We start from the raw sequence: 24,834 nt of genomic DNA on the forward strand, positions 1-24,834 counted from the left end.
TGTTTCAATGGTCTGTGGCCTTAGAATCTTGGAAAGCTGAGTGATCTATGTTATAAGGGCCATTTTAGGATTTTTGTGTTTGTGTGCATAGTGTTTTTGATTTATTTATTTTTTGTTTTTCTTTGCTTTCTGGTTTTGCCACCTTCAAGAAAAACAATGTCAGAATAGAGCCATAGTGGAGTAGAGAGGTAGAGACAGGAGACACAAAAAGATCAATTTCCCTCTTTTACTTGGTTTCCCCCACTCTCCTTCACTATGCACAACACACACACACACACACACACACACACACACACAGAGCCATCTGGGCTAATGTCTAAATCTTTTATAACCCAACAGACGAATCATAAAACTCTTGATAAAGATAACCAAAAACAGCATTTCTGAATGACATTTCCACCACCCCTTCACTTACCACTGCTGACGGCTTGAGGAGCCTCCACTCTTTTCAGGCACTAGCCTGGCAATGGAGCTCCTGTGTTCGCTCAGTTCCAGCTAATGGACCTGGGTCTAATGCTAAATTATAGTCTAGAGAAGGAGAGGACTCCGGGGCAGATGATCACAGGCTATAAATACCTTCAAGGAAACAATGAAAATGAGGACGGGGATTTTTTCATTTGCTCGGCCAGTGCTAGGACAAGGGGCAATAGCCTGGAGCTGAGCAACAGAACATTCAGGCTGGGGATTAGCAGAAAATCTCGTCACACAGAGTTTCCTGCCTAGGGCTCTGGACTTTGGAGTCCAGTGCCAAGTGCCAGGGACAGAAGCATGATGATAGATATTGGGAAGAAGTCCTGCCAGATTCAGGGGTCACAGGAGCAAACCAAGAGCTTTCTGGTTACTATCTGTATTCCCAGGATGACATTCACATAAATTTCTTTGCCTTCAACACTTAATTTCTAACCTGGCTGTTCAGGAAGCAAATTCCTTGTGTTTGATCCTTTGTGACAGCTGAAAGACTAACTCCAAGTCTCATTCTTCCTTTTGCCTTCCAAAGGAGAGCATCTCTATAGTTAAGCCATGGTGACCAGTGTCCAGCCCTGTTAATCCCATATGCAAAGATGTATGGCTCCTGAGCCAGGTTTGGGGGATAGAGAAATGATATTGTTGGATGCTGAAAGGATAATAGGAGGAGCCGGTGGGGGGTGGATTTCCACTAATAGTTATTATTGATTATGGATTATTTAATGGCTTTTGAATGTGTGCTTTTTGAATACTCAATAATCAGTATTAGGTGGAACAGAAAAAATAGGGACTCACCTCGTTTGAACTCCAGCTCTTCCACAGCCAAATGTACGGCACTGAAGAAGTGTTAACTTAGCTTTTCTGTGCCTGAGAAAGTAGGCTAATAATGCCTCCCTCTGACAGCTGTTGTGAGATTCAGGTAAACAAACTAGCACAGGTCTGTCTCAAAGCAAGCTGGTAATTTCTCTCTCCCTCACCACCACCCAAATCTTCTACTTTAAGGTGGAAGAAGTATGTAGATTACTGGATTTGGGAACTAATTTTTACAAATGTACATGCATGTATGTGTATATGTGTGTGTGTGTGTGTGGGTAGACACCTACATGTGGATATAGATAATAAATCCAATTTCATGAACTCTCCATCATTCTATCAGTACCTACTTAGTACAAAGGGAAACACATGATAGGTGCTTAAGAAGTACTTACTGAATTGTATTACATTGGGTGGATTTGTTGGAATCTCCTTGGATATCCTTAAAACTGGAAGTTCTTATTTTATTTCTGGGCATTTCTGCCGTTTTCGATCTAGGAAATGAATTGGTGGCAACAGTGATCACCATTGTTAGATAGAAGCATGGGTCTAGACTCTTCTGACTGCCCCAGACTGCAGCACTTCTGAGAACTACACCAGCACTGGCCCTCTGGGTCAGCCCTCTACCTTCTGATGAAACTCAGGGCTTATGATAGACACATAGCTTGGACCCAGAGGCCATTTACTGAAGTTTTAATAGTACGTACACATGTCTTTTCAATTCTAACCATTTTCATGTGGCAGCTAGCTCTCTGCTCTTATAACCCAATTCAGCCAGGTTTGTATCTCTGGCATCCAAAGGTTACTTGAATCACTGGTGGAAATTGGTAACCTATAGCCATCCAGCATCCCCACCTAGTTCACTACTCTGTGGGATTCCATACTTAGAATCTCCTCATTGTGGCTTTTTCCCTTGCTGCCTCTTGTATTGTCTATACTTAGGAAGTGTACAACCATAAAAGGCTATCTCTTAGTCATGAACCAGGTTTCATGAGTCTCTATTGGACTTGTCAGGGACCTTCTTATTGAAAGGAATCTGTATATTCCCAAATGATCTGCTTTCCCACACAGACTTCTTGTATTTTTCAGCCCTGATTTCACTATTTCTGATCTCATATGAAGGCCCTTGCTCAGCTGTCCAACTGAATTTGGGTCTCAATTGTTTTATTTGCCCTTCATTTGATTGTCCTCATTAACACACACCGAGCACTTACTATGACAAATTAAAGCTACATGAACATAGTCAATTTTTTTTTTTAAACAATCTTTACTCTTAAGAGTCTGAGGAGACACTAAAGTCATGGAAAGTACATGGATTTAGAGTCAGGAACACTGGGTGTGAATCCTAGATTGGTCACTTATTAACTATATTGTCCTTGGGTAATTAACTTGATCCTGCCGATTTTAGTTTGGGGATAATAAATCCCACCTAAAGAATAATGTTGAGGGGCACCTGGGTGGCTCAGTTGATTAAGCATCTGCCTTTGGTTCAGGTCATGATCCCAGAGTCTTGAGATCGAGTCCCACACTGGGCTCCCTGATCACTGGGCAGCGGGGGTGGGAGGTCTGCTTCTCCCTCTCCCTTTACCCCTACCCTTGCTCATGCTCGCTTTCACTCATGCTCTCTCTCTCTCTCTTTTTCAAGTAAGCAAATAAAATTTCCAATAAAATTTTTTTTTAAAAAAGGATAATGGAGAGATCTTGTTACACATTCCCAACCATGCCACCTCTGACACAGAGCAGCCAGTAAGTTGTGGACGCTAGTATCAAAGACACAGTGAACGCAGTGTGCGAACAAGAATGTGCCAAAGCATTGGCCTCCCTCAGTAAGAAAACCTTAAAAAGGCACTAAGGATGTTTAGAGGAGAGAAAGACTATTCCCTACATTCTTTTAGGAAAGAACAAGAAGACATTAGGATTGTGATGTTTTCAAATCATGATTTATTTCTTCCCAATCACTGAGTACCTTGTCTTCATACTATTCAATGCTGGTGACCAGACGATAATATAGACGACTGTGAGGGACCACCAGGAAGGCAGGGCTGAGGCGTGAATGGCTACTCCAAGGGCACATGCCACGCCATGCAGGATGCACAGCTGCAGGGTCAGACCCATTTCCATCACGGGCGGGGAGCAATTCACACAGCTTTCTTCTCATTCTCTAACATAAATTCGTTGGGATTTAGAAAACTAGGTGAAATCCAAGGAAGCTTCACAGAGGCAATATACATTCTAACCAAGTTCCTGAAAGAACATCTTGCCCATAGGGAAAAAGTAACATTACACAACACATGTCACATGTGCATGAGAGTTTTCTAGAAAAACAGAACAGATGGGATGTATGTGCATGTATGCACCATACATTGTGTGTTTGTGTGTACACATGTGTTTTACATATGCACATGGGTAAATATGTATATGTATATGTATAATATTAGGAAGAGAGAGAGATTTGTTTTAAAGAAATGATTCATATGATTGTGGGTGTTGGGAAGTTTAGGGTATAGCTGGCCAGAGGCTAGAAACCCAGAGAAGATGTGATGCTACCGTCCAAATCCAAAGGCTGCTTGGCCAAGTCCCAGGTCTCCTTATCCAGGGGAAATTTGTACTTTTCTACTAAAGTTTCCAAGTAATTGGATAAGACCCACCTACCTTGTGAAGGACAATCTGCTCTGCTCAAAATCTATAGATTTAACCCCGTCTAAGAACTATCTTTACGGAAACATCTGGAATAATGTTTGTTCACATATCTGGGTGCTGTAGCCTAACCAAGCTGAATCATAATACCAACCATCAGAGCATGATGGAGAAGTTATTTCACAACACACATGCTTAATTCTGCTCCTTTCATTCCTAAAGTGTCTCAGAGGCAGTGGGCTTCAGACTGAGCTTCACATGTAGTGGGAAAAGTGAGGGGAAAGGCAATTCACAACTGAGATGAAGATGTACATATTTGCAGAACAGAAAGAGGAGGGAGTAAATATTCTTTGCTAATTTCTGATGGGTGCTGAGGCAGGAGATTCTTAGCCTAATTATAAAGATCTGTGAATGCCATGTTGAAAAATTTAGGCTTGATGCAATTAGTAGTTGACAAGAATTAAGTGTTTCTATTTCTTTTCATCCCTTCCTTTTTTCCCCCTAAAAAAGACAGAGAGTGAAATGGAAAAATTCATAGTCACGTGTGTCTGGGTCAGTCTATATTGAAGGAACAGAGGCCATAGTCCCAGGGACAGAAAATGTAGGCATATCCTGGATACACATTCTTGTGGAGGATAGGAAAGCTAAGAGCACCAGCAAGAGGAAAGAACCCCTGTGTTCCTCAGTCTTGTACCCAGGAAGTGGCCCAAGAAGCTCCCATAAATGAGAAATCGGGGAATTCTCTGGTTATTTGCTGCTTGTCAAGACCTACACATCAGTATCTAACCTTTTAATGCCAATTACAGATCATCTCAAATAATTAAAAAGGGAAAGTCTAAACTTTTATTATTTCATATTCAAAGGTCATGATATCTCCAGTCTCCTTTCCAAAGCTGGTGAGAGAGAACTTGCAGCTTCCCCCACCATAATGTCATAAAATCCAAAAAGAAATCGTACTCCCTCTCAAAGTGCTAGGAACCAGAGCCTGTCCAGGACACGGCAGAGACCTTTGCCATGGATTCTTAGAGAACTTCGAGTTACGGTCATATTCACAGTCTCAGGATTGAGAAAGAACAAAGACAGCAGCGGATCTACTCCCATCATTGTGCAGATGAGGGAACCAAAGTCTGGAGAGGGGTGTTTTTCTCTGTGTTACAGACTCATTTCCGGAAGACTAGAACTTAGTTTTATTACTCTCTGTTAGATACTCAGTGTCTGACACTTTACAACAGAAAGGTGGTAGAGAGAAGATGAGAGACCAGTGCCAGAAAGTTTTTGTTCAAAGGTACTTCCTTCAAAGGTGCAGAGCTGTGATAGATTTTTCAAGGTAAACTTTATTTTTGTGACAAAAGACAAGAAAGGGCATGCATCTTTGTGCATGGGAATAAGTTGCTATTCACAGGCAGATGCTGTAAAATGTGAGGAGTCTTACCTATAATTAAACAACTGCGTGTTTCTGTGTGTTGACGTAGGTGGCATTTGGTAGCTACAAATAATAATATTTAAAATTTTTTGAATACTTAATATATGGCAGGAGCTATTCTAAGCCCTTCAAAGGAATCAACTCAGTTAATCTTTGCAGCAATCCCATGAGTTAGATACTATCAGTGTCCCTATTTTACTGATAAAGAAACTGAGGTGTTACAAGTTATTAATAGATCCCGGGTCTCATAGCTAGAAAATGGCAGAGCTGAAATTTGTGACTCTGAGACAAGGATCTTAACTCCTACACCATAATGCCCATTTAGCTTCAGATATCTAGAGAAAATACCATCTGTGAAAAGCAGATCATTCCTAAATAAAAGGTCTTTGGGTCTAGCACAGGCAAACATTGGAGTCCAAATAAAATACTAGTCAGAGGACTCCAAGAAGAGATCACAGTGCAAGAAATATTGGCAAGAGGGGACAAAAGGAGGAAGGTTAACAATCTTATCTTGAGTTGGTGATAGAATCATGCCCTTGAAAGATGGAATGAATAATCCTGGAGGAACGATATCCCCAGTAGATTCCTGGAACAAAACACTCAAATACAGAGAAAGAAGATTAAAGTCCTTTCTAGGACTTTAGAAGGGCTACAATATTGGGTTTTTCCAAGATCCAGATCCTGTTCTTAGACCTTGATATGAATTATGTCATTCCAACTTCGCAGCAGAACATCAGGCAAGAACTGCCAGTACCTCTTATCCGAGGCTCAGAAAGTTCCAGAAGATGAGCTTTACCAGCCACGTAAGAGCCGAGTTGAGTCAATGACTCACAGAGTCTCTGGGATTCCTCACCCTAATGTGAGGACTAGTCCCCAGAAGTGGACCAGGGTTGACGGAGTTCTCCATTTTAAGGAGTAATCAAGCCTACAAAAATTGGCTGCCATGCAGGTGATGAATGGTCACCGGACTAATTGTGATGATCATTTCACTGTGTATATAAATATTGAACTATTATGTTGTACACTGGAAGTTAATATAATGTCATATAAGAACTATACCTCAGTTAAAAAGGACTGGCACCATATATATCCTGGGAAGCATAGCAGATGGGATTCATTCATTCACCTATATTGACCACTCACCATGTTCTAGGTACTGGGTATACAATGATGAACAGGAAGAAGGGGCTCCTGCCCTCATAGAGCTTATAGTGTGACAGGAATCACTTGTAAGGGAAAGAGAAGACAGATCTGGCATATCTCTGACTACCGATCTAGTATGGCAAAGCTGTTTCCTCAAATAGCACTTTTCACACTATTCCGGGCCGGTGGGGGACCCTGCAGAGTGCCGGCTGACATATAAAAATGGCCTTCTACATTTCTGCTGACATGTCATCTGTATCTGATGGAGCAACATCTTCATTATGAAATTAGATGAAAATTCTGATGCGCAGACTAATAGATAACATCCCACGCTCTTCTTCAGGAGCTGGAGCAACAGAAACAGCAAAGAGCAAGGAACAGAGCCAGAGCCTGCCCCCACCCCATCCGATTCCATTTTCATACCCACCTGTCATCTCCCCACAAACGTCATTAGCTCACAGAGGGGATGGTGTCTCATTGCATTATCAGCCACCATCACAACAAAAGAGCTTTTTGTACTGAGGCTGCTGTGAAATTAGGGAACAACTAGATAAATTTTATACAAGAAGTTCCCTGGTGGGGTATTGCTCTCTGCACACCCAGAGTCTGTGATTTCTAGTGCAAGAGCGAGCAAACTTTCTATTTGGAAGTCTATACATCGAGGCCACTGAAGATCGGAGAGATGAAGATTCTTCAAACTCTGAAGCCTAACACCCTGAATACCCTTGGATTCATTCTTTTCTACCCAGGAAGGGGACAGGAGTGTGTTACTTTTCTACCCAGGAAGGGGACAGGAGTGGGTTACTCTTTGAAAAGACGGAGGACCTGGCTCTCTGTCTTTCCTTCATTGTCCGTGGTTTTCCCAGGGGACGCCTCTCTGCCATGCTGACTCTGCCAACCAGCACAATTTCAACTTGATTGCTGCATGAGGGCCAGCCAGGAACAAGCGGGGTACAGTGGAGCCAAGTGAATTTCCCCCTGTTGGTTTACTCCGCCATGGTTAAATTCTCCTTTCCTTCAATCCCTGCGGTCTACCTGTGTGTGCTAATGACCCCCACTATGAAAACTGTGAGCTCCCCTTGAATAAAACCATAGCTGCATGCTCCCAGCTGGCCAGGGAGAGAAATTTCCACCTGGGCTTAGAGGGCTGCTGGATCTCCTTGGGCCATGTCTAATCCCCCAGACATTACATTCTTTGAGTCATCCTCTGCCCAGGTGTAAGGAGACCCTCTGCTCTTACTAGGGGCCAGGAAAAGGGAGCCTCTTAGCTGCTCTCAGCTGGGTTCTGTTTTTTAGCTGGTGAAGTAGACCACTCTCCAGTCTGGGGTTGAGTTATTTTTGCTCGTATCTGAGCTCTGTATCTGAAAGAATCCTTTCTAGGGATGCCTCTTGGGATTATAGAGTGAATGATGTTCATGTGGAACCCCTTTCTTACTAACTCAGTAGGGAAGGGTTCCCTGTGGGGTTGTTGTTTAAGTGGCTGCTTCCTTTTCCCAGGTGGAGGGCTGCACTGGGGATTCAGATGGGATCCCTCCACTCCAAAGCAAAGGGGGCAAAAAGAGCTCAGAGATGTTGAGGGATCCTTCCTGCTGAGCTCTGGCCAGGACTCTGAGAGAGTCAAATTTTGTTATCAGCTATTTGGTTTTTCTAGCAAGGAGGAAGGGGCTCATATGGGCCCATGAGACTGGGTTTCTATGCCCCCTGAGGAGGGGCTCTCTGGAAATGTCTTCTGATCCTATAGTTTCCACCTGTCCTTCTTGAAGACACTAAGAACACTCATTTACAGAGTGCCTCTTGTGTGTTAGGCTCTTTCCTGCACATTATCTCATGTAATCCTCAGAATAAACCTGCAAATGGGTACAATTAGCTCCATTTTACAACTTGAGAACCCACAGCTTAGAGTGGTTAGGTTGACTGGCTGGGGAAATCTGCCCAATATAACTCCAAAGCCCCATTGGGCAACTGGGCCCTTTGATCTACCTGCTTTCTGTCCTCAATCTAGCCCTGTTTAGTCCCTAGTTTTCTTCTTTTCTCCTCACCCCTCTTAACACTTTAGGCTACAACCGTAGCTATCTTCTTCTAGGGCTTTCCTTTATCTCCCCCGTATCCTTCCATCTCACCCCAAGGGAGCTGCTTCCCTCTTGACCAGCCTGAAACCAAGCCTCAGATGTTACATCTGGAGCCACCTTTCTTCTTCATGTGAAAGACACATCCTCAGCTTCCACTGACCTGGCAAACCTCTGATAGTCAATACTTACTCCCTAACACTGACACTCTATCCTTCTCTCTGGGATTAGCCACGTGGTGACTGAGCTTTGGGATTGAGGGAAATTTGTCTTTGTTGGCTGGTAGGATCTAGGATTAACATCTGACAACAGAGGAGAATTTCAGTTGTGGGTTACTAACATGTCAAGGATACTGTTGAGATGTGGACCCTTTTTTCCAAGTGCCAAAGAGAAACTTATGTTGTTTTTGATATGTCAGATAGCTGTGCCTCAGTTGCAGTGTACATTACATGAGACATGTATCTATACAGGCCTCCTGCCATAATAGACCGCATTCCACTAAGGAAAACAGAAATGGAAGTTCATAGACTTAACTATAGAGCATGAGGTCCAGAGATAAGCAGGCTCCATAAAGAGCAGCTCTGTGATGTCTCTGGGAGATTTATCCTTCCGGATCACAGACCAGACCCTTCTCCTATGGCTGCTCCACTGTGTAAGAGGAGCTGGTGAATGTAGTTCTCAGGCCCATTGGTACCCTAAACCAACTCAGGGATAGTTGAGTAAGGATGAGATGGAGAACATGTACTAGGTAGATAACAGGCAGATATCTTCTGCTATGTAGATGTTTTCTAGGATAGAGAAGAAGCTATTAGAAGGAAACTCTAACCCTCTGGACTGTTCTTAAGGTTAGAGCCCTCCGTTGGCTCTCACACTGTCTATTACAAGGGTCTCTTGACAGTGGCTCCCCCTTACCTCTCATCTCATCAATCAGTCATCCACTGCTCCTCAAGACATTTGTGTTGTTCAACTGTAGTTTTTATAGTTAGGGGAGGATTATCAATTTCGTCTATTATATAAAGAATTCACAGTAGTGGTAGAGGTATTAAAATTAGTATGACAGTAGGTAGAATAGTTCAAAATGGATCATGCTTTTTGTAAAAACTTCAATGAATCGTCATTTCTAACAAAATGAAACCCAAACTCCCCAGAAAGCCATATAAGGTTCTTCTTTCCAGTTTCATGGTCCACAATTCCTCAGACATTTCTCGCTTTTTTAAAAACAACCTATGATGGTGGGACACCTGGCTGGCTCACTTGGTAGAATATATTACCCTTGTTCTCAGAATCATGAGTTCCAGCCCCACATTATGCATGGAGCCTACTCAAAAACAAAAACAAAAGCAAAAGCACAAAAGAACAACTTTAAACAAATTTCCATTTCTTTCTTCTTCCTGTACTTTGCTAGAAATAATCTGATCCTTCTTCCCCAACTGGCAACTTCCTACCTATCCTACAAAACCTACAAGGCTCATCTCATCTGCTAAGTGTCCTTTAACTCCGTTGATCCTCATCTCCAAAAGCTCAGACTTGCTAGATATCACAATCTTAACTCCTACCATGCTGCTGATAATTTGTATACATGTCTGTCTCCTCTGGGATGTGAACACAGGCTCTTACACAACATTGTAGCAATTTTATCTAATACCTTATTTGTTACATTGTATTTACTCATTAGATCATTATAATAGCACTATTCTGCCACTTTATATGAAGATGGTACTATTATTGTTAGCCCCATTTTGCATATGAGAAAACTAGTGCAGAAAGAAAGTAATATGCTACACTTATACCATCACATGGGAAAGAGTTTTGATTGAAAGCTTGGCTTCTGGTTCCGGTGCCTAGACTTGTAGTCATTGCTCAACCCTGCTTCCCAGTAACGTATCTGATTAAAGAATGAATGAGACCATAGATATTGTCCAGCCTGTTTGGAAAGGCTGTTTTATACTGTAGGGAAATGCGCAGTTATTCCCCTCCAGCTTATGACTCACTTTTGATCCATCTGCCGGTCGAGTTCTCCCGCCTTAAGCAGTGAGCCTGGCACAGGTGGGGGCTGCCCTCCTTTGGGTTCAGCTCCATGTTCAGTCCCCTCGGGTCGAAGGTCACACTGTAGCATCCTGACATGGCTGCCATATGATGCCTGCTCTCCTCCTCCCTCCCTGTCTGCCCAGGCGCACCCCCTCCCCAACCTACCCCTTCCACTTTCCTGTCACAGATGTAAAATTCACGCAGCCATCTCTGACGCTGCTAACCACAGGCATTCAGGAACAGTCTTGCTCCAAATCCTGCCTCCTATTTTCATATTTCCTGTGGCGTTTTATAGAAATAGCAGAACAATTGCTCATCCACAGGGGGTAAAGAGAACAGGATTTTATATAATTAAATGTTAAAGTGACAAAGTTTTCAGCCTATGGGGGAAGTAGCGGGAAGGGAATGTGGGATGGGGATGGTCCAGGGGTGAAGGAGAAGCCTGGGCTGTGCATCAGTGATGCAGCATCCAGTTTTAATCCCCCCCCCCTCTTTTTTATCTGTGACAAGGACAGTGGACATAATTTGTGCCTTTCATTCTGCCCCTTCTTCTATCGAGTTGTGGCAGCATGCTCCAAGTGGGATGGATCTCTGCCAAAGGCTGATTGGCATCACCTGCTTCCAGAGGGACCTCTGGACTTTAGAACTGTTGATAATTTCTTTCTATCTTTTGCATTTGTGTAAAAGAAAAAAAAAATGGTAGCTCATCTCCCAAAAGAAACATTCTTAACATGATAACAGACAGAGAACAGAAACATCTGTCTGTTCCAAGCATGCTCAGTTTCCCCATAAACACAGGTTTCCATGAAAACCAAACAAAGGAACATAAGAGAAAGGCCAGATACATTCCACTTCAGCTCCCAGATGTAAATGAGTCTGATGGCCTCATTCCTTTTAAGGGCAGGGGACCAGAGGATGAGCCGGGCCCCCAAGTCTGCACCCAGCCTGCACCCAGGGCCAGCCTCACACGTGGCCTCCTTCCCACATGCTCTGGCACACACATGCACGCTCTCTAGCCATTCGTTCCTTTGATGTGTACTAAGTAAAACATAATTACCCACTTTGTCACATCGCATGCAATTTGATGGCCCAGTGTGTGGGCTTTTTCAAAAAATACATTAGAAGGTCCTCAAGGGGAAACCGTGTTCCTTCAGGGATTTGTTTCAGGACTTGGATGTGGTTCTAAATAACAGAATCACTAGAACCAGTTCTCCCAGTAAGGGGCAGCTGCTTCTTCCTCACTGCCTATCACCTACAAAAAATAGAAAGGACAGAAAAGGGAAAAACAGAATGGGGAAGGGCATGGAGAGGCACATCCATAAGGTCCTAATGAAGAAGAGGGGGAGCCCGGGAAGGGAAACAATGAGGCAGGAGCACACTGTAATACACCACTTGCACATGACATTTTTTTTTTTTTTTTTCAAAACCAACGTGGTTGTCTCTGCAGGAATCCTCTCACTACACCTTCCAAGCATCCTACTTAAGCATGCATTTGTACTTTCCCCAAATCCCTGAACTCAAAGTCTCATTTCTCTTGCTCACACAGACTCTTCTTTCCCAGATATGCAAAACTCATCCCTCCTACAGCAAGCAGCCCTTATCCCTCTTCACCGGTACCTCCTCCCTGGCCCTGTTCCACTTTCAAAGGATGGATGCTGGCTACACACCTGCATTCTCACACATGCACGCACACTCATATACACATAGGCACATGTATGATGCATGCACACGCATGCAGACATCTCTCTCTCTCTCTCTCACACACACACACACACACACACACACACACACACACACTGCAGCCTGACCCTCAACACCTTCACTTATTTATGGGCACACACTCTACTCCCTTGAAATACAGCTTCTTATAGACATTTCAAGCCTATAAATGCTGTCAGGCATCAGGCTGTGAGTTTCCTTAAACGCAAAGCCTACTCATTACTGCAATTAATTGGCATTGCTGCACTAATCGTAAGGCATTCCACCCATAATAAAAGCGCAGAGGGAGAGGTAATGGAAGCTGAGCCATGTGTGGGGTTTACAGTGGAGGATATAAGAAAGCCATAGCATTTTCATTTTTTTTGAAAAGCCAGGATGCACTGTTTGATTTATATTAGCAATTTTCAATCATCTTTTATTAGTGTTAGATTGATTTTCTGTTCATATTTTTTAATGCCTTAAAGCATAATAATCTGAATAACTTTCATCTCTGGTCAGCTGATTAAAGACATCACCACCCAATTGCTTATTAAGAAGCTTGAATGAGCCCCTCATGAAAACCCCTTTGGATGGGAACAGACGTGTGCTAAATGAAATGGTTAATTCTAAAATAAAGTGCCTTGAGGATTCAGTATCAGTTGTCTATGTCTCTGGGTGGTCCCCCTTTGGAGATGGGATGGAAGATCTCAGGGAGTTTTCAAAATGGTTCATTCAGCCTTTCATTCTGGCCTCATTCCAGGCAAGTACTTTGAGAAGACAAGGGTGCAAATGAATTCCATTTCTAATTTGCCTGGCTGTGTGAACTTGTCTCAAATGTGTAAGCTCTCCACACCTCTGTTTCCTCATCTATAAAATGAGAATATTGATCGAGATAATTTCTATGGGCCCTTTCAGGTCTAAAGCAAATTGATCTAATGAAAAACAAACACCATCCTAACAGTGGGTTTATTTATCTTTTGTGGATGAAGATGCCATGTGTTTATATTCAACTATGACACAAGGTGATATGTTTTACATGGTAGAGAAGATACAAAACATCGTAAGAATTCAGAAGTAGAAGATCACTTCTCATTGGAATAAGCAGAGAGGATTCCATGGAAGAGGTGATGTCTGAGCTGTGCCCTGGGGGGTGAGCGTTTCGATGACAGACTGGGTGTCTGACATGCCTTGAAATGGTAACATTGCACTCCTGGGAAAGAAGGAAAGGTAATCTGAAAGGTACGATGTCTGGGATTACAATGAAAAAGGCCCTCTCAAGGAGGAGAGTATTTCAGGGGGCCACGTACTGCCACATATCCAGAGGCTAACCGTTACATGCTGAGGGAATCCTGACGTGGCTATCAGGTCTCTGGTCCCCCCGATGGGTCCTGCCGGGTCTGTCAGTGGCCATCTGGGAAACCTCCCCACTGTGCTCTTCATGGTATGAACTGGATTCATGTTCCCCAAGCCTGTGGTATCTATAAATCTTGCTTATTGTTCTGTGGACAATAAATGCTGCTTTTCCAGAAACTCAGAGGTGTTACCCTGGAGATGAATGACAGGCCTCTCACATTTCTCAGGTATTTGGACTATCTTCCTTTGCTTTCTCTGCATCACATGCTTTCACTGGGCCTTCTTCTTTTTTTTTTTTTTTTTAAAGATTTTATTTATCTATTTGTCAGAGAGAGAGAGAGAGAGAGAGAGCACAGGCAGATAGAGTGGCAGAGGGAGAAGCAGGCTCCCCACAGAGAAAGGAGCCTGATGTGGGACTCGATCCCAGGACGCCGGGATCATGTCCTGAGCCGAAGGCAGCTGCTTAACCAACTGAGCCACCCAGGTGTCCCACTGGGCCTTCTTCTTAACAACAGTTCTGGTTCTTGTACCATCTGCTCCTGAGTTGTAGCCTTCCACTTCTCCTTCATAAATTATCTCCGTTATCCTGTCTGGTGCTCCTCATACTCCCCATGAACCCTGACACAGGAAGTGTTCCTCAAGGGAGGAAGATAGATTCTTGAAGTTGTTAAACTGCAGTGAACTAAAATGGGTCTTGAATTTTGAGTTAGAACACTGAATGTAAGACCTAGATCTTCCCCATTGCACCATGGTCACCTTGTGTTACAAATATGATCCTTTGTTTACTCATCTGTCAAATGGGCACAATGGTTCTTCCAGACAGGGTATTTAGGAGAAAATCAAATTACATGACAAATACAACTTATTTTGCCAATAATTTAACTGTACAGAGAGAAATAATCTTTATCATTTTAAAAAGAGTTAAAAAGAGCCATTCCATACAGAAAGTTAACATATGTGATTTAAAGTTATGTGTACATATTGAGGTACCCAGGAGGCTCAGTTGGTTAAGCGTCTGACACTTGATTTCGGCTCAGGTCACGATCTCAGGGTTGTTAGTAAGCTTGAGATTCTCTCTTTCCCTACCCCTCTACCCCTCCCCTCTGCCACTGTCTCTAAATAAATAAAGAAATAAAATCTTAAAAGAAACTATGTGTATGTATCACATTCCTTCTCTCAAGCAGAGTATAATTTCCTTTATAGTCTGGGAATGCTGACCAGTTTCTAACTGAAGTCCGTATATGGTGCTTCTTCACTTATTTTCCTCCATGCCTTTTCTACTGGATATGGAATTCCTCCAATGCTTCTGCTGGGCATTTGGCAGCATAGCTGTCTCAAAGGGTGACCATGTCCTGTCCTCTGGGCAAGAGCACTTTGGTGATGGAGGCAATTGAGGGGTCCTGTTTGGCAATTGACAGGGTAGTTTGCCCTCCACTCAAGGAGCAGATCACACTGTGGACAGGACCCATGGAGAGCGCTTTGCTCTTGCCCCGGACTGTCAGCTGCGGTCAGGCCAGCCCGCTCCTCCAAGAAGCAAGAGTATCTTTCTCCTGAAGCCTGCAACTTCTCACTGCAGGTGGCCCACAGCAGGGGCACCAGGCTGCCTCAGTCCACCAGGTCAGTGCATCTGCCTCCAGACCGGAAACCTTTCTCCAGCCCGCCTGCTGTTCATTCCCTGAGAACCATCTCTCACATCCTTTCTCTCCCCCAAGGCAGAGCTCCAGTGTCATTTTTGGAGCTTAGAAGTCACTTTGAACCTTTGAGTTCTATGATAGAAGATTCCTCCTTGTCTGAAAGGATACAGGAAGGCAGAAAAAGCCAAGAACATGAGAGAAGGACAACATATTTGTCCAAAATTGAGTTCTATGATAGAAGATTCCTCCTTGTCTGAAAGGATACAGGAAGGCAGAAAAAGCCAAGAACATGAGAGAAGGACAACATATTTGTCCAAAATTGAGGATAGGGACAGTATGATGTCGGCTATTTGTAGGAATTTATAGTGGGGTTAAGGTTTTAAAAACCTTTAAAAACCCCCTTCAGGGGCTCGATTGTTCAGGTGAAGGCCCTTTGAAATCACATCACTGCTGGTCTAAAATACATTTGAAAGTGTGAATGCTGGAGGAGGAAAGGGGGAGCCAGAAGCCCACTTGTGCAAATATAGGGACATAAATGACTCAGTTTCCTTTTCCGTGAAGAAGATAATGATGCTGAGTTGCTTTGCTGGCAGATCAGCTAATGGGTGGGTGTTGTGTTAATTAACGGCATAAGGAATTGCAAAAGCATAAAAACTTAAGAAGAATCCTGGCATGCTATGATTTTGAGTGCATTAACCAGCCTGCATAAGCCAGTGTTTATAAAAGTGAGGGCATCAGAGAAAACTGGCAGCAGAAAGCAGAAGGCACAAGCACAAAGAGCAAAAGCAGCCCAGGGCTGAGTAAAGGAATCTGAAGTTGAGTGCCATACTCCTAAAGTTGACAAATTTTTCCCGGTCAAATGGAAGTGTAATACTTTGGATGCTTTTGGGGGCAAATAACCGAATCTTTATTAATGGAGGCTTAGAAAATTAGGACATCGAAGAAGCCTGGAGGTATGGTATCCAAACACTCAGCAACAGTCCCTGCAATCCAGAGCCTCACAGTTAGTCTTCATCATGATTGAGATGCTGGATCTTGGTGACTGCCTTTGTCCACCCCGTGCACCATCAGCTGATTGTGGTCAAAGACAGGTTCATGCGGGTCTGAAAGAATGCACCTCCTTCTTCTTGGTGAAGAGTGATTTCTCTGTGTAGAGAAATCATCCATGGTTGCAAATTGAGAGACAGGAAAGTGAATATCTGGCATTTTTAGCCTCTGTCATGGGAAGCAGACTCTGCCAGGAAGGGAGAATAAAAGAATTTTATACAGATGTCAGCACCTAGTATCTTTGTAAACAATCGACTTGTAGATAAAATTCTGGGATTTGTCAGAAACTCTTCACTCTGCAAACACTGGAGACAATTGCGCAGCTTCTCTCCAATGGCCAAAGATATGCTTGCCTAATTCCTTTGTCCGCAGTCCCTGCCCCAGTGTGTGGTCAGGCTGCAAAGCTTTGGCTTTGTAGTGCTTCCTCCCACAAGTGGGTCATCCCCAACAGCAGGCCCTCCAGGATATGCACGTGGTGCTTGCCTTGTAGATTGGATTCCTCTATTGTGGCCCTGGTGTGCATCACAGAGTATGTGAAAGAGAGCTTGGGCACAGCCAGCAGCTTTGCATTCCTATGAGGTTTACTTGCTTTGCAAAACTGGACATGGTAAAATATGTATATGGCAGTCCTGCATACCATTACTGAGCTCCTGTTTGGCCCTGAAAGGAATGCGGGCCGTTCTATGGAAAGAAACAGGCAGAAGGCCTGGTGGGAAATTAGTCAGATGTCCAGCAACACTGCCTAACCCACAGGCTTCCATCTGCTTGCACCCTTCCCTTCCAAACCAAGCACCACTCGTGCCTATTCAGTAAACCCACTGGCCATTCCCTCACTCTTCTCAAATTGCAAACCAGCTTCCGCAGCAGCAAAGGTTTCTTCCCTATTAGACCAGAGCAGCATATGAAAGTTGTTCCTTCTTCCCCCTCTTTCCTGATGAATTTTTCATCATTAAAGGGAAAATGTCATTTTGGTGACAGATATTAGTATGATTGGTGTCAGGAATGAATCTTCCTTTCTCTGTCAGCCTTGCTTCACACAATCCTAAGACAATGTTCTGTTAAAAGGCCACTTCCATTTCCAACTCAAGCAGCGTGCGAGAAGGGCAGGCTTCGCCTGTGATGGATGGGTTCAGTCAAGGCTGGAGCGGTGCCAGGGAGCGCAGCTGGAGCCTGACCCTTCCACCACCAGGCGAGCCAGAGGAGGTTTCTGGGAAACCCGTGTCTTATTTCTGGCTAAATTTTGTTGGGAGCATAGTCTTAAAAAGGGGGAAACCTGCAGTTCTATTTGGTAACAAGGCTTTGAGAGATAGATTTGCCATCATCGGTGGCATACAGAGCGATACAAATCTGAACATTTACATTGGAGAGCTGACCTAGAAATGGAAATTTTTGTTTTCTTTCAGCAGAAATGTAGGCCAGCCTCTCTAGATGTTTTTCTAGGTGCAGTTCTTAGCCCTGAATGAGCTGGAGGTAATAATATGTTCCCCTCTGCATCATGCCTCATTCGATGCTCTGCATAAAATAACCTTTCAGAACTCACTTTAGAGCTCAATTTTCTCATGCGTAAAATAAAGATAATAGTACCTAGTCTGTCTCTCTCAATTACTGAGAGGCCAGTTCAATCTAATGAACTAATATTCTGGGCCACATACTTTGCCAAGCCTTGGGCTGGTATGAAATGAAGAAGAAATGATACCTGCCTTCAGGGAGCTTAGATGAGTTCAGACAAATATACAAAAATTTATGTTATAAATATCAATATAATATAATATAATATAATATAATATAATACAATATATGTCCTGAAAAAAGGTTTGATTTTTACCTAAAGGGGGAGAAGGGCAGGGGGAACATCAGTAAAAGCAACTTTTTCATGAAGGAAATTAAATTCTAACTGGTCCTTGAAGTCCCAGTGAGATTTAGAAAACTGTGGATGGAAGGAATGGGAATTCTGACAGAGCCAAATAGTCAAGTGTCTGAGATACATAGAGAAGCTGAAGAATCAAGGGATGATGGATGAGGGTAGAGGTGGGGCTGCAACAGGGACTAAGCCTAGAAAGTTGGCTTGGGATACTTCTAGGGGTCTTGATTGCCAAACTGGGGAACTTGAGCTATATGTCATAGGAAGGAAACACTTAACAAACATTACTGAGCTATGCTTTGGAAAGATAGAGCTCACTTCTGTGTATGGGATGGTTTATATCAGGAGCTGTCTACTTCTCCTGACCCAAATCTTAATTTTAAAATATTTTGTCACATCCCTATTCCTATGCAAAGTTAAGTTCATGGATAAAATCAGCTGCTTATACACTTTCTTTAAAAAATGGCTTGTTGGGACGCCTGGGTGGCTCAGTTGGTTAAGCAGCTGCCTTCAGCTCAGGTCATGATCCCAGCATCCTGGGATCGAGTCCCACATCGGGCTCCTTGCTCAGCAGGGAGCTGCTTCTCCCTCTGCCTCTGCCTGCCACTCTGTCTGCCTGTGTTCGCTCTCTCTCTCTGACAAATAAATAAATAAAATCTTTAAAAAAATGGCTTGTATAATGGATCTGCAAGAGAAATAAGTGGAAAGTGATTGATAATCAAATAAGCATAAAATACATCTTTAGGACTCGGCAATACCACAGGATGTGAGGAAGTGTGGATGCCTGTGTTCCGGTATAGATTCTCTATGAATGTGATGGCTACAGTAGAGAAAAGACGGGGTAGTACTGTTGACTCAAATCCTGTGAGAAGAGATGCTTCTGGTCATAAGATTTTTTAAACTGGTGATTGTTCAAACTAATGAACAAATCAAAGCATTCTCTTCTCTGAGCTTGCAGGTAGTTTCATTCCTGGAGGATTAGGGAGCATTACAACTTTGCAAAAATGTTCTGTTTATATAGCAAATGGAGTACATCCTAGGCTTAGATTTAAAAAAAAAGAAAGAGATTTGGCTCACCTCAGTGCCTCCACACCTGTGACTGAATATCCTGTGCATCGCTGAGTGCATCGCCTCCCAGGCCCCCATGCACTAAGTGGCAGCAGTGTCCCTATAATTATGGTGACAGCCAATCTCCTCTCCCCCCAACCATTTTGCCACCCCCCCAAGGAGTCTACCCTGCCCCTGTGAGAAAGCATCAGGTAGAAGCAGGGTTGGGGGCAGAAAGATGAGTTAAGATTTAATTAAAATAGTAGAGGAAAGAAATGAGGGTAGCCTTAGTAGTTAGTGGAGTCCAGAAAGGGGGGCAGGGGGAATGCAGGAGATGTGCGCACACAGGTGAGATAAGGGATGTAAATGTCCTCGGTAAAGTTTAAAGCGCTATGCAAATATTGTTGCTCTTAGAGATAAATGTCATTACATTCACTTCACAGAAAGGAAATCTGAAGCACTAAAATGGTGCAGTGACTTTTCCAAAGACATAGAACAGGTCAGGAATTGCATTAGACACCGAATGCCTCAGACCTACATTTTCACTATAATTACGGATGCAAAGAAGCTTCCACTCAGCGTGGAGAATTATAAGCAGAGAACTGGAGCAGAGCAAATACAAAGATGGAAACAACTTGCGGAAATAGTCAAATTCCAAGGGCTCTTTTTAGCACCTCCTTATTTCATGGAGTACCTGGAAAACTAGGATTCCAAACAACAATCAAAATTCTACCTTCCGGAGGTGAACCATGAGAGACTATGGACTCTGAAAAACGATCTGAGAATTTTGAAGGGGTGGGGGGTGGGAGGTTGGGGGCACCAGGTGGTGGGTATTGTGGAGGGCACAGATTGCATGGAGCACTGGGTGTGGTGCAAAAATAATGAATACTGTTATGCTGAAAAAATAAAAAAAAATTAAACAAAATTCTACCTTCCAACCACTTCCATGTTTGCTTATGCCCCTAAATATTCATTAGTAACATTTAAGACAGAAAAAGAGATAATTACAAGGAGAGTTTTTTTTTCCAAGATATTAAAGGTTAACAGGATTCTTGGCATATGTGTCCTATCAATTTCCATGTAATTATGCTCAATTCCCAGAATTCAGAGTCAAAGTCCCTGTGCCTGTTAATGCTTAAAGATGGTATCCTTGGAAAATAATTTATAAGATCGTTTCTCAAATTTTTCAGGTTCAAACCAAGCACTTTGGCTAATAGTCTGATTATTATTAATGTTATTCTTGCATGAAGTGTGCTAGGAGGTCATAAGTTGGTTGTAGGGATTAGAGTAGATTTTTATGAGTGTAGTGAGTTAGCTTTCCCCAGAGCAAAAGGAGTGCACTGAAAATATTTATAAAACCTGATTTATAAGCTTCTCTTATTTTGGCCTGATAAATAACAAGAACATGGAAAGGGCAACTCAGTTCCTTGAAACCCTACTGTCCCTTGGAGAAAAGAAAGGGATCTGGTAGAGGTGTCTGTGCAGCAGAAGGAACAATTAAATGGCCTCATGGAAAAATATTGAGACTTCAAAGTCTAGATGTTTTTACATGTTTATTCATTCAATCACCCATCTTACATTGATTTATTATTGCCTATATTTTACCTTGTTCTGTGCTGAGATAGAGTGATTATGAATAAGACACTGTCTACTTTTCTGTTCTCTTATAATCTTGCACTTTTCCTTTGTAATATGTACTCCGCTTGTCATCCATTGATTATCTGTACTATTATTTCTAATGTTCATCTTTGCAGCAGACTGAAGCCTTGGGGGCTGGCCTAAGAGCCTCACAGGCTCTGTTGTATCACACCACCTACTTTGCAAAGATCCATGGCATAAATGTAAGAAGGCTGCTTTCACCCCAGCTGGTCAATCGGAAACAATTTTCCAACGAACTTATTTGAATCTTGATTTAGGGGAAACTATTCTAGAGCCCTTCTGGCCTTGGGCTTCCCATATCTCTGGAGCACTGGAGCCCCATGCATATTTTGCAGCGGTGTCCAGGAAATGAAAGTGACTAACAGAGTTCCCCAAATGAAGTTGTAGAGAAACAAATCACAGGGAGCATAAACTGGGCACATAGCCTTCAACATCTATTGTTTTGGACTATGGCTGTCACAGTGATCGTCCACTACAGTGAAAAATGAAGAGTTGTATGTAAAACTGATTGCTCCTCATCATATCCTGGAAGGTAGCTCACATAGGGAAACAATGAAGTGGAGAGAAAAGGTCATGGGACCCAGAGTTTAAAGACGTATTGTAACCCAGTTCTGGTTGTGGGAAGTCAAGCCTTCAGAAGGAGGGAGTCAAGGAAGCCAAGATGCCTGGAGTACATCTGGAAACAATGTTCAAGGAAAGAGTGAGTGTGGGTAGAGCAGGAGTCCTAAGACCAAGACATTGTTAAGAATATAAGTCAGGAGTCAGACATGAAGGGAATAACCATCGGAGAGAAGGATAAGAACAGAAGGCAGTCTGATGAGCTTTTTCCCTGCTCAGGGTTCACTTTGCACACAAACCACACACATACTTTCTTGCAGCATTTTAAATATCCTCACACTGAGTAGACACAGATATGCTAGAAATGGTATGTAAGGTGTGCAGAGGGAAAGGACAAGCATAATCCCATTGTCTCCAATGCTGTGGACAATAGAATTACTGAGTAGAAGGGAACATGACATTAGAAAGGTCACATAGGTCACATCAATTCAGATGTCCTACTTACCTGTTTTCGACATTGGCAGTTTTGCATGGGAATCCTACTTCAAAGGTTAGAGATATACATCAGACACCCTTAACCTAATAAACCAGTATATGTCTGTCACCCATTAATTTATCCCAGCCTTCCCTTATCCTATTTAGATACTATTTCTGCCTGTATAACCTTTTATACAGACATGCTTTTCTTTATCCTTGAACTTCCAATTTCTGGGGGTGCTTTGGATTTTTTAATTTCTAGCTAGAGTTTGGTCATTAAGTCATGTCCACCCTATCTTTATAGTTCATGAATACCAAATGCCAGAAAATATTTTTTAACTTTGGAATTTTTCCCAGTTATACTATTCACTTAATTTCACCAAATACTTGTCACTATTAAGTGCCAAGTATTGTGTTAGGCCTCAGGAATATAACAGAGGAAAAGACAGAGTTTAAATGATTCAAAGGATTGTGAATACCACAACTCCTGATGCAATGAGCTTTTACCCTCTTCCAACGGAACAGTTACAGGCAGGTATTTAGGAGGAAGTTAAAACTTATAAGGATGAATAGAACTTAGCCAGGAAAATGCAGGGGCAATATCCTAGGCAGGAATTCATCATGGGCAAAAGCCCAGAGTTGAGAAGGAGGGACCTGTGCTAGATCAAAATAAGACCAGATTAAAATAAAGACTGATGTGGCTCGATAAAGAAAATAAAGACTGATGTGACAGGAGAAAAAGGGGGAAACAGAAGGCACATCAGGAGGTTCTCGTGGGGCTTTGGGCCACCTGGGTGGCTCAGTCGGTTAAGCTTCTGACTCTTAATTTCAGCTCAGGTCATGATCTCAGGGTCATGGGATCCAGCCCTGTGCTGGGCTCTGTGCTTAGTGCAGAGTCTGCTTGCCCGTCCCCCTCCGCTCCTCCTCCCACTTCTGCTCTCTCTCAAATAAATAAATAAAATATTTAAAAAATTAAAAAAAGATGTGGGGCTATATTTAAATTACTGCATGAAGCCACAAAAGATTGAATCAGCAGACTGACATGGTCATATTTTCAGGAATACTTTATTTTCCATTTTTAGCTTGAAATAGATCTGACAAGAGCAACTGAAAGAAATCCATGTAAGAGAGAGGCTCACCATTCTGGAGAAGACAATAAGGAGGGATGATGGCTTAGGCCAGGGGTGGGCAGCTGAGGCTGAGCGAGGTGGCCAGATATGAAAGATATTTCGAAGAAGAAGCCAGGAGAGGGAGAAGGATTGATTGGATTATGTGAGAGTGGGCAGCTGGGAGGGAGAAGATATTGAAAGTGACTCCTAGTGTCTGACTTCAGAAACCAGGTGCATGAGGTTCCTCTGTTATTTGTGAGCTATAATAATAACTACTAGAAGTAATATTGAAGAATTTATACACAGTAATTTTGAATAAATGTAGCATCTCTTTCTTTGTTTCTATTTTTCCCAATATGCTTTTAATAGGTTTCATAAAATGTGTGACTCACCATTTTTTCTTTTTCTTCTTCTTTTCTTTTCTTTTTTTATTTTTTTAATACTCTGATATCTGCAGGCAGTATTCAACAGTATCATACTCCAAAATGTGTTGTAAGACTCGTAGTTTGGGAGTCACTGGCCGTGACTATTTCCAACGAGTTTTTTCTGGGTTGTAAAAGAAGAACTACTGGCCCCCATTTGTACTGAATGCCAGGGTTTTCAATGGGTACTTTACAAATACCATCTCATTTAACCCTCATAACAAGTATATGAGCAGGAGATGTTTATATTTAATAGAGGAGATAATTGAAGCTCTGAGAGGTAAGAAAATCATCCAGGGTGAACCTCATAATTCAAAGAGCTCAGCCTTCAAGCTAAAGCTGTTTACCTCAACATCCATGTTCTGTTCACTCCTGATGGCTGTTTCTAATTCCACTTCCCAGAGTCCAGCATCTTAGAAACACACTTTATGTTTATTTATTTATTTATTTGTTTGTTTGTTTGTTTATAAAGGGTGGAACAGAAGGGCAAAGGGAGAGAGAGAGAGAATCTTAAGCAGGCTCCAAGTCTAGCTCGGAGCCTGATGTGGGGGCTCTGGTTCACAACCCCGAGATTATGACCTGAGCTGAAATTAGGAGTTGGTTTTTAACCACTGAGCCACCCATGTGTCCCTTAGAAGCGTACTTTAGATGTTTTCTCCTAAAATATGTTTTATTGCATTTGTCTACTTCTCTGCACAGTTACATAGCTTTGTGGATTGTTTGCAGCTCATCCATGTCAACTGCAGATTTAATCACTTAAGGGAACTTAATATCTTCTGCAAACTTGGTTGAGTTATCTATGAATTCCCTTTGACGTTATTGATAAAAATATTACATTTCATTGGTCCCAGCAATGATTATGTGGGGAATCTGGAATTAAAACTTCTCCATTTAGAAACATGTCAATCTATTCTTGATTTGTGCCTTAGCTTTAAGCTAATCTTCCACCTTTGAAAAAGAAGATTGTCTCCTCATTATGCATTTGTTTTTAACGCATCTTTGATCTTGACACCTTGTCAAAACTGTTGTGAAAACTTAGGTAAATTATTTTCACGTGTTATCCCTTATTCACATGTACACTCAAAACATTTGTCTGTTCTTTTTCACCCAAGTTCAATGCTACCTGTGAACCAGATAAGTCCACTCTTCCAAACCACTCACAAGTGGCTCTGTTTCCCTAACTACAGCACCCCTTAGGAGCTTTTTGGCAAACCAGAGGAAGGTGTACAAAAGGTTTAGGGAAAACATTTCCTTCCAGGAGGGAAAGACTGCGTCTACTCTCAGGTTAGGAGGAATGAAATGTTCTCACTTCAGCCTTCATTGCTTCACTGTGAAAGTTCCCAAACTCCTAATGGTAATGCATAAAGATGGGCAGATAAAGTAAAAGTCAGGAT

General features: G+C 42.6%; 1 protein-coding gene across 5 annotated transcripts in view; it reads left to right on the top strand.

Annotated features, from left to right (window-relative positions):
- The window catches only part of NTM (neurotrimin), a 967,921-nt gene that overhangs the window by 505,719 nt on the left and 437,368 nt on the right, over positions 1 to 24,834 (top strand). The window lies entirely within an intron of this gene.

Source organism: Lutra lutra, chromosome 10, assembly GCF_902655055.1.
Source record: "Lutra lutra chromosome 10, mLutLut1.2, whole genome shotgun sequence".
Lineage (NCBI taxonomy): Eukaryota > Metazoa > Chordata > Mammalia > Carnivora > Mustelidae > Lutra > Lutra lutra.